At 35.8% G+C, this 15,654-nt stretch overlaps 1 protein-coding gene across 6 annotated transcripts in view; it reads left to right on the top strand.

Moving 5' to 3' along the window:
- Positions 1 to 15,654, top strand: part of LOC105224376 (low-density lipoprotein receptor-related protein 2) — a 442,984-nt gene that overhangs the window by 176,339 nt on the left and 250,991 nt on the right. The window lies entirely within an intron of this gene.

Raw genomic sequence — 15,654 nt, forward strand, 5'->3', positions numbered from 1 at the left:
CGTCTTATCAGCCCTGAGAACATTTAATCCATCAACATCAAATTGAGAATGCAAGTGTGTGAATGAGTGACTTGAGGGAAAGATTAAACATAGTAGTAACAGTTATACTGCAATAAACTTCATTTTAGGGATTACATGCATATAATAGTAGATATGTTCGTGTATGCTAATATATAGATAAGTACTTGTGTGAATGTATATACATATGTATATGTGTGTGGACTTCGGTATCAAATAACGTTGAATCATTAGTGTGCAGACTTCAAGCTGGTCTGTGAGTTGAAATTTTTGTATTTTTATAGATAGTTTTGGAGTTTTGAACATATCTTTTTGGTTTCATATTCTCTATGCGGTTTTATATTCAATGAAAATTTATTTTCTAGATAAGACACTAGGTTTTTTGGGTGAGAATTTTGCAAAGTAATAGAAAACTGATTGTGATTTTACTTCTTCCAACAATTACTTAAACATATAGTAGCTGCAGCTAAGGCTTGAATGGTTGTCAAATCCTATTTTTATGTTATCCAAACAAACAATAAGCAGTCAATTGATTGATTGATATTATTATCTACATTTATTTAGTTAATTTTTTTAAACATATATGTATGTAAATATATGCATTAACAAATGATTATGATAAAATAAACTAAATTTAATTTTACTCTTTTCAGGTAAATATTGCTGTTATGACCTTTTATAAATATACTAAAAATCCGGTTAGAGGATCAACTCATACCTCAGTCCCTTGGTAAGCTCCATTTACTATTCCAGATTTATTTATTTATTACCAGATATAAAAAATAAAAATATATTGCCGTAGGTGCCGTAGACGCCTACTCTGCTCTATAGGTCTCAGGTTTATCATGATTGAGGCTGCCGCTTCGCTGATAGCCTTCCAGTTGTCAGTGAACTGAATTTTAAACACATAGTTTAAGTTTTCCCTTGTAAAAAGCGAGGACAATAAAAGAATACATACTCAGAGTCTTCAAAGCACTCTGAACACGTTGGACAGTTCGGACTTATGTAGTGCTGGCATCTGTACAGGTAGCTTCTAAAGCACCCAAGTCCACTTACTATTTAGGTTAGGTGGAATTCCAAGTCTCCATGTCGCCTGTCGATCCACGAATGGATTTCTGGGATCAGTCTGCAGGTCCACCTTCCTTTGAGTGTGGTTTGCCACCGCTGCTGCCATATTTATAAGGTTTTGACACTCTCTTCTCGTTTGACTCTATTAGACTGCTCTGATAACTTTTATACTCGCTCGTATTCGTCACCCTGGATGTCAGTGGGCATCATCTCGCTATTATTTCAGCAGCATCACTTGTCATGGTTCGGAAAGCATTGATAACTCTTAGTGCCGACAGCTTGTGCACTTTTTTGGCACATGCTTTGATGCCTAGCGCCTGAATCCATATTGGGGCCGCATATAACACAACTGATCTTATTATCTTTGCGAGTAAAAAAAAACGACGGCTGGAACGCACACAGCCTTTATTTGCATCATTCTTGATAAGCCGTTCAGGATTTTATTCGCTTTACCTGTAGTGTATTCTAGGTGATCTTTAAATTTTAGCCTTGAGGCTATTATTACTAACAGATTTTTTAGTTGAGGCTGTGTGCGGATCTCGCACTCTCCTGGTGGTGAGAGATATACTTTTCTTCACTTTTTTAGTACTTATGAGAATTACTTATGTCTTTTGCTCAGCCAGTTCTAAACTCATTGAGGAGAACTATTGGCGCAGACCGTTTATGCACTAATTACATTTGCTCCGGAGGTCATCTAGGTGTTTAGCCACTTATACCACTATAAAGTCGTCTGCGTATGCAATTAATTAAACTGCTTTCAGTTGGTGTCTCTTTAGCACCGCATCATATATTAGGCTCCATGGAAGGGTCATAGGGGGCTCGATACTTGCAATACTTCACTCGAAATAGAGTAGCTCTTGTTGCCTTCATCAGTATCGAATAATAGTCGCCTGTTTTAAAAATAACTCATATTAATTTTTATATGATATTGAGAAGCGCGTATGTCATACAGAGCCTAGATTATATTTGACAACTTTGCTGAGTTGAAAATAAGTACTTTTGTCATTCCATTGAAGTCTAGTTATACACTGAGGATAATGCCGGAGACTCTCTGACATATATGTATAAGTACAGAAATGATCAGCAAGATAAGATGAGTCCATTTAGCCATGTCTGTCTATATATACGCGAACAGTTTATGAGATATCGCTCTCAAATCTTGCGTACAATATCATATAGCTGCCATACAAACTGAGCAATAAAAATCAGGCTCTTGTATGGAAAAGTTTTAATTTGGGAAGTTCTTGTACCCTTAAAGAGATCTATTGATTATATGCTTGCGATATTTTTGTTTTTGTTTTAGAATTTTTTTTTTTGTTTTAAATGAGCATAAATTTATTCACCGGAATTTGCATTCGGATATAAACCAGTTAATCATTAAAACCCGCATTATTTGAGCAGTTCCAACTATATACTTACATTCATAAATTAGTGTTCATTAGAAAAAACCGCAGCATAGAGGCTTTGCAATTTGTGCTCATTAGTTTCGAATAAAACGAACAGCGCTATGCCAAAAATTAACATCATCCATCTTTTGTAATTGTGGTGCGATTTTCGATAGCAAGCGGCAATTTGTGCTGCGGCCTGTGTGTGTGAACGAAAAATGTGCGAAAATTTACCAAAAAACACGATTTTGTGCTAAAACGTGCATGACGCTGAGCAAATAACTACACACATAGTGAAAATATATAAATACATGTGTGTTTATAAAAATGCATTTGTATTGGTGCCATGTGCACATGCGCGCATTTGTACGCCGATAACCACAATAACTCTTCTTCACATAACCAAAATCAGTTACGCAAACACACACATACAAACATACATACAGGCGCTCGTGGTAGCAACAACAGCAGAGCAACCGCTGCCTCACACATATGCACTCACACAACTGCACTTTTAACTATGTCATTCGCGGCGGCGTCGTCACACCTCTGAACCGCTAACTGCTGCTCGCCGCCAGTTCAGCAGCTGCCCCACGGCCAACCAACTAAGCAACCACATGATTGCGCCACGTTTTTACGCCACTTCCCCCTGACCGCTGCCACCACATGGCGCGCTTCGCCTAAAAGCTGCCTCCGCCATGCGGTTGTTATTGATAATTTATGCTTAGTTTGTTTAGCTATTTGCATTTGTGAGTATGTGTGTCACACATGTGACTTTACATACACAAATTTGTTTGATTTTTTTGGTGTTTCGCTGCTTTTTCCGCTGCCCAGAGTTCATTTAACTTTAACTCAATTCAGTTAAGTTGATTATTTTTATTACACTTTTGCTCGAAATGTTGTTTATTACACTGTTTTTATTACACTTTTCGCTTAAAATGTTGCTCTTTGCGCTGTTGCTACTGTGGTTGATTTTTACAATTATTTATCGCGAAAAAAATATGCATATTGGAAGCAATACGCATTTTGTTGTTGTTGTTTTAGTTTGTTAAATTTAAGAGAAAAATATTCGGACATGTATGTTTTATGTAAATATGTGCATGTATACAATATATAATATACAAACATATGTATATACATTTCTATATTAGTCGCGCATCGATTTCATAGGCCTCACTGTCGCTCGATTGCCTTTCAGCGCTTTGCTTTCTATTTTCACATTTCCATATAGAATGTGGCATAGTTAATTTGTTTTATTGTTGTTCTTATTGTCATAGTTTTTTGAGGTTTCAACTGTTAATTGACTTTTGTATTTGGCTTTCATTTCAATTTTTTGCATGAAAAACTTCTTTTCACCTGAAATTTATGTTGTGTGAGTTTATTCACATGCTTACTCAAACAGGTATCTGTATTGTCACCTAAAATGCAAAATAACGTAACATCACTTTTTATAAGTTTACAGGCGAAGGTTAACCGATATAACTAAGTTCTTCAAATTTGCCTGAGTGATTACTCAGAGACAAATGATCCTACCACTATCCAATTTTATTCATACAATGATTATCTATAAGTGGAGGTTGAATTTCTTTCCGTACAAAGCTTACGTTATTTATATCTATAGCGGAGACCAGTCTCCGAACTTAGCGTGAAATTTCCAAAGAATCAAAATTTGTATTCTTGCACAGATAGTACATATGTATATATCTTCAAAAATATCATACTAAAATTTTGCACGAATATCTTAAACACTTTTTGTGTCACAGTCTTCTTAAATATAGCCACTCAGTTCAATGAGCTTCGTCAGTTTATCTTTGAAGGCATTTTTCTCAAATAGCATTTTTTGTCTATGTTGGAGTTGCAGACCAATATCCAATAGCTACCAGATTTTCTAAATCTTCTATTTGTCGTTTCCCATACAATGCTCTATCACTCTTTTAATACAATCCAGATTCTAATTTCAGACCAAAAACATTCAAAATTTTATTTGGAATTAAATTTTTGTTTTAAGACGCCATAGTTGTGTCAATTTTAGATATTTTTCAAGCGTAGATCATTGCACGGACAATATTTTCTAGTAGAGAGACATTGTAGAAGTGTTTGATATTGAGTTTTTCGTGGCAACTTTGTAAGATTGTTGGGGCTAGGGCCTCTTATAGTATAGTAGAGTTAGTTAAAGCTCGTGAAGATAGAATTTCTCCTTTTGTTCCATTACGATCGTGATTACTGTACTAACCATATTGGCAATTGAAGAATATCAATATAATATATAATTATTATACTCTCGCAACAAAGTTGCTAAAGAGAGTATTATAGTTTTGTTCACATAACGGTTGTTTGTAAGTCCTAAAACTAAAAGAGTCAGATATATGGTTATATATACCAAAGTGATCAGGGTGACGAGTAGAGTTGAAATCCGGATGTCTGTCTGTCCGTCCGTCCGTCCGTCCGTCCGTCCGTCTGTCCGTCCGTCTGTCCGTCCGTCCGTGCAAGCTGTAACTTGAGTAAAAATTGAGATATCATGATGAAACTTGGTACACGTATTTCTTGGCTCCATAAGAAGGTCAAGTTCGAAGATGGGCAAAATCGGTCCACTGCCATGCCCACAAAATGGCGGAAACCGAAAACCTATAAAGTGTCATAACTAAGCCATAAATGAAGATATTAAAGTGAAATTTGGCACAAAGGATCGCATTAGGGAGGAGCATATTTGGAAGTAATTTTTTTGGAAAAGTGGGCGTGGCCCCGCCCCCTACTAAGTTTTTTGTACATATCTCGGAAACTACTATAGCTATGTCAACCAAATTCTATAGAGCCGTTTCCTTCAGGCATTTCCATATACAGTTCAAAAATGGAAGAAATCGGATAATAACCACGCCCACCTCCCATACAAAGGTTATGTTGAAAATCACTAAAAGTGCGTTAACCGACTAACAAAAAACGTCAGAAACACAAAATTTTACGGAAGAAATGGCAGAAGGAAGCTGCACCCAGGCTTTTTTTTTTAATTTAAAAATGGGCGTGGCGTCGCCCACTTATGGACCAAAAACCATAACTCAGGAACTACGCAACCGATTTCAATGAAATTCGGTATATAATATTTTTTTAACACCCTGATGACATATACTAAATATAGGCGAAATCGGTTCTCAACCACGCCTTCTTCCAATATAACGATATTTTGAATTCCATCTGATGCCTTCTCTGTATAATATATACATTAGAAACCAATGATCATAGCGGAATAAAACTTTACTCAAATACGGTATGTGAGCTAAGGTATCCCTTGTGGAAAAATTGTTGTGATCGGACTATAACTTTTCAAGGTCCCTGATATCGAACACGAAGAACTCAGTGCCCAACCTAACCTAACCTAATTTTTCACCGAAAATATCGGTAAATCTCTCAGAATTTAATTCTAATTAATTTTACAGCAAAATAAAAAAATATGTAAATGACGGATAATGAAATCTCGATTATCACTTTATCGTGCGAGAGTATAAAATGTTCGGTGACACCCAAACTTAGCCCTTCCTTACTTGTTTTTCGATGAATTTGACATCACTGAAATAATAAGTTTAAATAGTTGACAAGTTTTATTTAACTCATTGGAGCTACTCTGGATTTTTCTTCAGGTCGAGAAAACCTAACTCAAAATGCATTAAATAACTGATGCAAAATAGATGTTTCCGAATTTTTTATGAAAAGTAACCATTATGAAATTATCAGTCCAAATTTTCAAATGTTTAAAACTCTTTTCTCATATCGCATGAGATGTAGTAGTCTTATCCTAAGGTATTTTCGAAACACCGCTTTAGCTTAAAGAGACATTATTTTCCTAAGATGAAATAGTTTTCAAACTAGAGTTTTAGTTTCGTATTTATGGTTATGGGGTTTCAAAACAGCTGTGTAGTGATCTCATTGGATATACAAAAAACACCTTTTGTTTGCTAATGTTGAGTTTATTAAGCATACACTCGTGAGCAATGAGCAACTCATAGGTCATAGGAATACTCTTTTTTGATAAACTCTCCGTTTGTGAATATGTCCTAAGTATACGCACCAAAATGCCTAGTAAACTCGAATTTATTGCCCAACAAACTTATAGTTTGTGTTTTTGAGAAACTTCTAGACCACCCAAAATATATGTACATATGTTTTGTTAACTCCCTTTTTTACTTATTATGTAAACACAAAAATGACCAATAAACTCAAGCCAAGTGTGTTGCGCAGATAGAATAACATTTACTTCTATTTTGGCTCTTGGTTCTATATGTGGACTACTCCCAGCCAAAATTAATCTTGAGTACATGTCCTACCAGTATATGTGGCAGAAAACTTTAACTCTACTATATAATATCTTAACCTCCGCTAATGTTCTCGTCGTTTAATTTAACTTAAAAGTTTCTTGCCGTCCCAGCTTGTTTTTGCTATAACTAAGGTCCCTCCTTTGGTACTTTTAAGGTAGTTTGATGTTCTCAGCAGTCAGCTCCAAATTTCGTTTAAAATTTAATGAGGTTGGATACCTGGTTTTGCATGAGTATGTGTTCGATCGTCATGTATCGGTTGTTGGGTCAGTCAATCACAAAAAAATAGGCTTGGCCCACCCTATTCATAAAGAAAATTCGGCTTCATTCATAGTAGGGGCCTTATCTTGATTGTGAAAAAAACTGACTGTATTCTGAGTAACGCTTCATTAATTTAAAGGAGCTGAACTCGTTTTAGTTAAAGTAATGAGTATTGAAGTTGAGAGACTGATGAATTATGGACAAATGAAAGTTCATTACATGCTTAGCTCCCTCTCAGAGTTTCACAATAATTGATTTTCTTAAAACTCAAACCCCTTTGTTATAGGACGAATCTGTTTCTAATTTTTTTAAATTATTTTCTGCTATACTTTATTGATAAGATACACAGAGCTGGAAGGCCTATACATTCAATATCTCCCAACTCTCACTTTTTTCCCCATTTACTCTCACACTTTCCCAAATTGCTCTCATTTCCAGTTAATTTCATTGCGAACACTTTGAACTTTAATTAAGCCACTTTTTAGGCGCCAACTGCTGGTGTGTTTTGCTGTTGTTGTTTATGTTTTATTGGCATTTATTTGTGCGCTGTTGTTTAAAATTAACAATTTCCGTTTGAACAAGTTCGCAGCAGTGCAAGCTGCTGGCGCCCGCAATTGTTTCTTGCAACACTTATGGCGGCTGCTCCGAGGTGGCAACATTTAATTGTTGTTGTTGCGATTATTGTTCGCACTATAACTTTGCCATTCGCGCTCGGTTGTTGCATTGGCGGCGCACAGGAACAAGTTGGCCAAGTTTGCGAAACTGTAATTTGTTACAGTTGCCCAACAAATACACGCACACACACATTCATAAAATCAATCAATCAATCGGTGGTAATCAATTTCAACTTATCGGCACAACTTCGTTGTAAATACATGTACTCGTGTATATGTATATAAATATACTTGTATATATGTATGTTGCAACTTGTGCTGTTGTTTGCGGTAAAGTTTGTTGACACTGTCGGGAAAATTAGTCAAATTGCTTAATGAAATTTAAAATACATTCATTTATGATAAATGATTTAGTGACTTTATCGCTTGTTTCACCTTAGCTGAGGTTGTTGCACTTTTCGTTCAATTCAGCTAAATATTGTATAAATAATTAATAGTTACTCACGAGATGTTGTGCTGTGGTCGGAAATGATAAAAACAATTAAATGAAACCGCGAATTAGAAAATTTTCTCAGTATATGTATATGCTTTGACGTGGTTTCTTCAGCTTCGGCTCAGCTTTGTCACGATATTCGGCCGATCGATCGTCTGTTTCGTCGTAAGCTCAGATCCAAGACTCGTTCTCAGTAATAATAGGGTTCATGACATCCTGGTAGTCGGAAATCATTGTTTCACAGACTTTAACTCGACGCTGTTTTTCGAAAAAATTGAGTGACCAATCTGCTTGCGTTTTTCCTAGGCCCAAATGTGCTTTCAAAATAGTTTTCATTTCAAAAGTGCCAGTAAGATCTCTGAATTTATTCCCAATGAAAGCAAATTAATTTGGCTCTGATATGCGTAATTTGGTTTTGAGTAAGGATCTGCTAGCAGGGAATCGACTAAGCAACCAATCTCAAGCACTATGGATGTTTTGTTTGAAGTCCTTCGACAACCGGTTACTCCACGAAAAATTATCGTTGGTAGTTATTGGTCTTGGCAGCGAAGCCGCAGACTCTGTTAAAACTCGCGTCAAGCACAGGCATCCTAAAAGATGACTACCCCTCTTGGACATAGCAAGTGAACTCCAAAGGTCCAAACTAGTCTATGCGTAACTTATTGCCCAGCAGCTTAACCTAACCTAAACTAACCTATTGGACTTCGCAGGTTTCTTTCTTTCTGCATGACACAAGTTAGAACGTCTGTGACTCAGAGATATTCACAGTTGAGTTATTGTTCAGGAACAATGTCCACGTTAACTCAGAAATGCAAATGGTGATTTCGGTATGACATAGAGATTATTTCCACCTAACCCTGAATGCAATTATGTCGCCAATTACTACACAATTACTACCCAATAAAATAACCGCATGTGAAGTGAAAACCTATTTAACTAAGGTAAAGCCATAACGAAGCGACTAAGGTTACATTTATTCACAGTTATGACAAGTTATCACTGTCACACAGCCAACTTCAGCTGATAAAATGTGTGCCTTGACTTTTATTGTCAATGTAGCAATTTGCTTTTCCTGTTTTTTTTCAAACTTTTTCTAGTTTTTTCAATTTAATTTTTTATTTCCTCGTGTAAACTGTCACTTTTTGTCCATTGACCGGATTGCCATTATGTTGTGCTGTCTGCCAGCAATAGGCAATGCTCGTAGTAACAGCTAACAGCAGAAGCATTTCCACATTTTCAAAAGATTCATTTCAAGTGTTTGACAGCGTTGAGGGCAGTGCAAAGGCAAAAGCCAGCTGTGCGCTTGTTTGCCTCCATGTCTGCTGCTGTGATTTTTTCACATTACAGCCATTCATAGGACAGACTCAACTTTTTCGTAATGTGTGGCAGATATTTCTACACATGTACATAGTATATGTATAAGTTTGGGTATTAGCACATTTGTATGTGCTGGCATTCAGTTATGGAAAATTGCATGAGTCGACAATTTTTTAGGATTCAAGCTGACTTGTAGGCCTTCGTGGATTTGCTACAGTGGTATTTGTAAGTGCGGAGTACTCAGGAATGAAATGAGAGATTTGATAGGAGTTTTAGGACTTATGTATTTAGCACTAAACTTGTTTCTAACTAGTATGTTTTTGCTTTAGAAGTCTTTTCATTTACCAGAGTAAAGTTGGACTAATCTGTATTGCATGTGGAATGTATTATTTGTATCTTCTTGTCTTTAGTTAATATTCGGTAAACCTGAATGGCTTTCATTAGGGTGTTACATCCACTTGAAAGTGAGGAAAAATGCGCTATTTTGTGTTTTTATTTAATGAAGCATTTTATTAAAAAAAAAAATTACATTTACAGAATATAATAAACTAGAGTGATCCATGGTTCATTTTTAAATGTTCCGAAGTCCCTTGTTCCCGTTGCTGATATCCAAGAGAAACTCAGAAAAAAGATTTCTGGTGCTGTGATAGATTTTTCTGCTTAAAATTATCTAAAAACTCCAAAAAAAATTATCATAAAAAATAATTGCCATTTTTGTGTAGCGGTAAATTTTTTACAAAATTACTAGACTTTTTGCCAGAGAATTCAATTTTCAGCAACATTTAAAAAGCCAGATACTTTTTCAAGTAGTTCGAAGCGGGGTATGAATTTTTCTATATGATAATAAAAAAAATAGTATACTGTGAGGCGCAGGAGCTTCCCGTTATCATTAAGAGCTCTTAATTAGAGAAGCTTATTAAAGGTTCTTAGAACCAATTTTTTAGACTACAAACGAAAGAAAAATTTCGACCCACCCTAATGTAAAATTTTAACCGTTAATATCGTTAAAACTGTTAAGATTAGGAAAAAGCCGTACGAGGCTTTTTTGTAGAGATTTAAATTTTCTACAAAATTTATAAAACCAGATATTTTTTAAATAGTAAGAAGTAAGGTTTATATTTTTATATATCGTAATAAAACTTCCCGTTACTTTTAAGAAATCACACTTGGAGAAGCTTTCTTAGAGGATCTATGAACCAAGTTTTTAAACAAAAAAAAAAAAAAATTTTTTTGACCCACCCTAATGTATTAACATCCGATGTATATGCCAAAAAAATGTAATTCTAGTGAATAAAACCTTTTAAATATTGCGTTCAGGGTCCGTCCTCTTTTATATCAGTGTACAAACTTTAAAAAACATTGTGAAAAAAAGTATTATTTTTAAGTGGCAACCCTAACACAAAAATATTAATTTTTATGCTTATAATTTGTAATTTATTTTTATATAATTTTTCAAAATAAAATAGTAATATAATTTTTAGTAAGTTGGTCACCCTAACACCCGAATATACTTAAATTCGATATACATACGTACCATATATGTCAAAAATAAAAGTTTTTCTAATTCTGTAGTAGATAAATTCTCATAAATATTGCTGTGTCTGTTATGTCGGTATAACAATATTTTTAAGTGGCAACTTTAACACAAAAACATGTTATTTTTAATAATTTATAATTTATTTATATATGCTTTTTCAAAATTTAAAATATTATAATTTTAAGTTAGTTGGCAACCCTAAACCAGTCTAATTTAGCTGAAATAATAAAATATTATGGATTTAGTGACCCCTTTTCTTTGGTAGTCTCTCACCTCACCATCAAATAACCATATTTTTAATTTATTCCTAATTTAATAACGGTACTTTCTCCTAGTCACCTCAGATTTTCCTGCTGGGTAACTTCACCCATATTGAATTAACTGTCAGTCATTTTTGTTAGCTGTTTGCACGATTTTATTTTCATTGCAGTTTACTCAAGGCATTCAAAACAAGAAAAAAGCAAATGCACAGCTGCACCAGAGCCTAGGCGCTGGAACTCTGCACCGCCGCAAAAATGTGTCAATAGCAAAAATTATACGGATCGTGCAATGAAATTGAAAAATTTGCCTTGCCACTCATGTTTTTGCAAAATTTCTTTTGAATTTTTATTTGCAGGCTTATTTGCCTATTTGTTGTTTTCGTGCACAATATTTTCTTGTTGTTTGTTTTTTAATTTTTTTCCATCTGACATTGTCGCCTTCTGTGTTGACATTCAGTTGCCTTGAACTGTCTTTGAACGCATGCGGCTGCAGTGGCACACATTCACTTGTGCATATACATACATATGTTTACGCTTGTTTTCATTCTCATTGCTGCCAGTTTCAACGTAAGTTTTCTTCTCATTTCTTGCGACAAGATCTTTTAATGCGTGCAAATGTGGCGAATCTGTTTCACTTCAATCACTCATTTGCTCGCATTTCATGCACTTCTCATTCACTCAATCATTTCGCCTGCACTCTTTCGCCCTTTTATGCCCTGCCTTTTATTTTCCATTTGAATAGTTGTTGCGTTTTTGCGCAGTTTTGCACATTTTCCATGAGTAATTCAGCAGACAAGAGTTTACAGTTGACTAAACTTTCGTCATTCATAAATTATGATTTGCTGTGTTTCAGTTCTTTTCTTGCTTCGTGTCTTCCTAGATTGGCTTATGTAGATATGTATTTGAAGATTTACTTTTATACTTCGCTTGTGTTAGTGTCATTATGAGCTTGTTTTTGTTGCGCTTTACATTAAAAATGCATTAGTTTCACACGCTTATGCTTCAGGAATCCATATGTTTTGTCATTTTTTCCATGTCACATTGTCATTCTCCAGTAGTCGGTAGCCATTAGCGAAGCAGAAACTGACATATCACTTACAAACTGCAATTTTTTATTTTTGTTTTTGAATATATACTCCTCGTACGTGAATTTATGTTTATAAGTTAGTGATTAATATATAATGTAGGTGTCACATACTTAACACTAACATATATTCAAGATAAGGCTATAAGGGTGGGTAAAAATCAATACAAATCTTATACGGGTCATAGTTTCAGATATATATATAGTTTATATAGATATAAACTTCAGCTTAACTTGCTGGACGTTCTACGAATTCGCCAATAACTTGAAACTAGCGAGCTAAGGAAAGAAATTGCCACACCATCTGACGAATTTGATACGGACTGGCAAAGAAATTTGTACATTTTCACTTATTTTAATACAAATTGCCTTTATTGTCGCCTTCAAAATAGGTTCCTGAGCAAACTCAAGCGTGCCAACGCTTAATCCAATTTTCCATATATTTTTATAAATGTCGTTTAGGATGGTCTTCAGAGCCTTCAGCAAATTTTGTTCTTTTTAGTTTCGTCTAACTTTTAGAGCCCAAGTTGCTAAATTCGTCTGCGGCAAGGAGCCCAAAACTACAGAACACATGCTAATTGACTGTATAGTAGCATTGGATCCATGCTTCCAAATAGGGATCACATCGCTTCACTGTCACTCAGCAGTATATTGGACTTTACCTATATGCCGGGGCTAGTCTTTGTGATTTAGGAGAGGGTACAATAGACCTATGGCCGTCTGTTTATTTAATCCGCTATATATATATATATAATTTTATTGTGCCATTTCGACATTGTATTCATAAACCTACGCTTTGTTACCAGTAATTTTGAGTTTGATTAATGTAGGGACCTCAGCTATATTGTCAAGCATCAAGCATCTCTTTTGCGACTTCGACTCAACATCATTTTTGCAAAATATTCAGGTGTTTTGTTATAAGTCTAGCATTATCATTCTTCATGCCCAAAATATTAACCAAAATATGTTGAGTCGCTCCTTGTTAGATATTGATATCCTCTGCCGTTCTGATACCTCTCAGATTTCAAGACGAAAATTTTTCATTGTTTCTAATTGTTTTTTTGATATGTTTGATGTTATCGTCATTAAAAGTTGTGGACGGGACCTGAGCTCAGATTCCAACCAGTGGCTATATCCAAAGAATCATTTCGTAGCAATTGCGTCAGGACTTGGTGACGGAGGCTCTCTCCCACCACGAATCCCACACCGAATTTGCGCTTCTTTATATGGGAATTGCAGTAAATGCCACAAAGACCTACTCGTCTCAGTCCTTGTCCCATCTATCGCACTTTTTGGACGGTGGTGATGTCAGCCTTTATTTTTATGAGGATATCAACCAGCTGGGCAGTGACACTTTCCCAATTAAGGAAACGGACGTTCCAATTGCGTGCCCTTAATTCGTTATACTTAATGCGTTTACCCAGAGGATACTTGGTATAAGACCGGAAGTCATGAGCTGCTTCAGCCATATGTAAAATAATCGTTTCTGGCCACTCCCAAGTGCGTGAACTGCTACACATGACTCCGTCTGTATTCTAAAACATAGACCTGGAACTCTACATACCACATTTTCTCACCAAGATACTAAATATTTGCCGGAATCTCCGATATCGAATAACAAAAACTTCCAAGTAAAAGCAAACTAAAAACCTCCGGCTTCATTGTGGTCATGCGAACCGCAGACGGCTGAAATGCTAGTCCGTGTTCGCAACATTTTCACAACTGTCTGCGCGTAGGTAAACAAATCCACAATTGCTGTTGCTTTTTCTTGTCTCTGCCTTCGCCGCTGGTGGACCGCCCAGCTGTCTGTGTTGGTTTTTCATGCGCAAAGTTGCGTCTCAACTGGCGCCGATTGGCATCTTCGGCATTTCTTCGCAGCAACGCCGGGAAATAAAAAACCAAATATATGCAGCAACAGTAATTGTTTCAGCAACTTTAAGCGCAACATGAACATATTTTTTGTATGTATGTATATTTTTTTATATGTATGTATATTTCTTTAAATGTGTGTATATTTCTTTGTGTGTGTGTATGCCTGTTAAGCATATGCTTTGCGTTTTTCGCCGGCGAGCGTGCAGACTACGGCAAGCGTGACGATAATAGCCAGCCAAATGTCAGTGAATCGCAAGAAAGTAACAGCTGGGAACCAATAACAAAACCACCAGCAACAACAACACCGGTTAGCGGCGTTCGCAATGTGAATGACCACGCTGCAGCGCCACCAACTGCTGTCCGCTTTGCCTCATTGCGCTTTCTGCCTTTTAGTATATAGTTGCCGCTTATTTGCTGTCTGCCACACTTTTTCTGAATTTTGTATTTCTCAAATTTCTCATTTGTTGCAACGTTGCTGCGCGACTGCCTGGTTTGTTCGTCTTACGCCACGCCCATTCAGTGCTTTGGCGTTTTCATTGTTATTGTCTTTTCTATTATTTGATTATTTCCTCTGCTATTTTTATGTCTTCCCGGACATTGTTGTTTCATGCCACCGCCGCCACCGCTGCTGTCAATTGGTGATAACTTTCCACACAAGTTAATTAAATAATTTCGTTGCGCTTCGTACGAATTTGCGCTCAAAATAAACACCAGTATATATATACAAGCTTATACATATATATTTATATACATATATAACTATATAATCTGTACATCGCATATAGTTACATATACATGTATCTGTATATAGCTTTATATTTATAAGCTATTCCTCTACTTTCGGCTTTGTTGTTGCATATTTAAGTTGGCATTTTCCTAAATTCGGCACTGTGCGTCTTTGTGGCATGCCTCTGCGGTTTACGACGCGAAAATTTTCACAGTTTCACTAAAACAATATTTTCTTTAAGTTATAATTAAAAGCAAAGACTCGCTGAAGCCTGAAGTTATTTTCGTTTATTAGCGAAGTATTTCGGCTAATTTATGACAAGGAATGTTAGAAACTATTTCACTTTTTTATATTGCAAGTTAAACATAAACAAAGTTTGTGCAGCTTAAGCAGGCAAGAGAAAACAATAGCGAGTTAGGTTGCAGAAGATCGCTGGTAACAGCAAATTTTTGTACCCCTGCTGCTTGAGATGAGAGAGATGGCTCATTGGCAGAAGAATAGAAGCGAAAAGTTTAACGTACCGCTTTTATAAAAATAGTGGCATTGGTTTAGTAGTCACGAGAGTTAAGTTACGTGGCTAGTATGTATATCTGACAATGCACCTAAGCCTTTAGGAGGCTCCTTTCTTACTAATCTTAATTTTCTTACTCTATTATGTTCTCTTTGAACCACCCTGTGCTTCTCTGAAGTTCATCATTACAAAAAGTTTTATTT

Source organism: Bactrocera dorsalis, chromosome 4 (assembly GCF_023373825.1).
Source record: "Bactrocera dorsalis isolate Fly_Bdor chromosome 4, ASM2337382v1, whole genome shotgun sequence".
Lineage (NCBI taxonomy): Eukaryota > Metazoa > Arthropoda > Insecta > Diptera > Tephritidae > Bactrocera > Bactrocera dorsalis.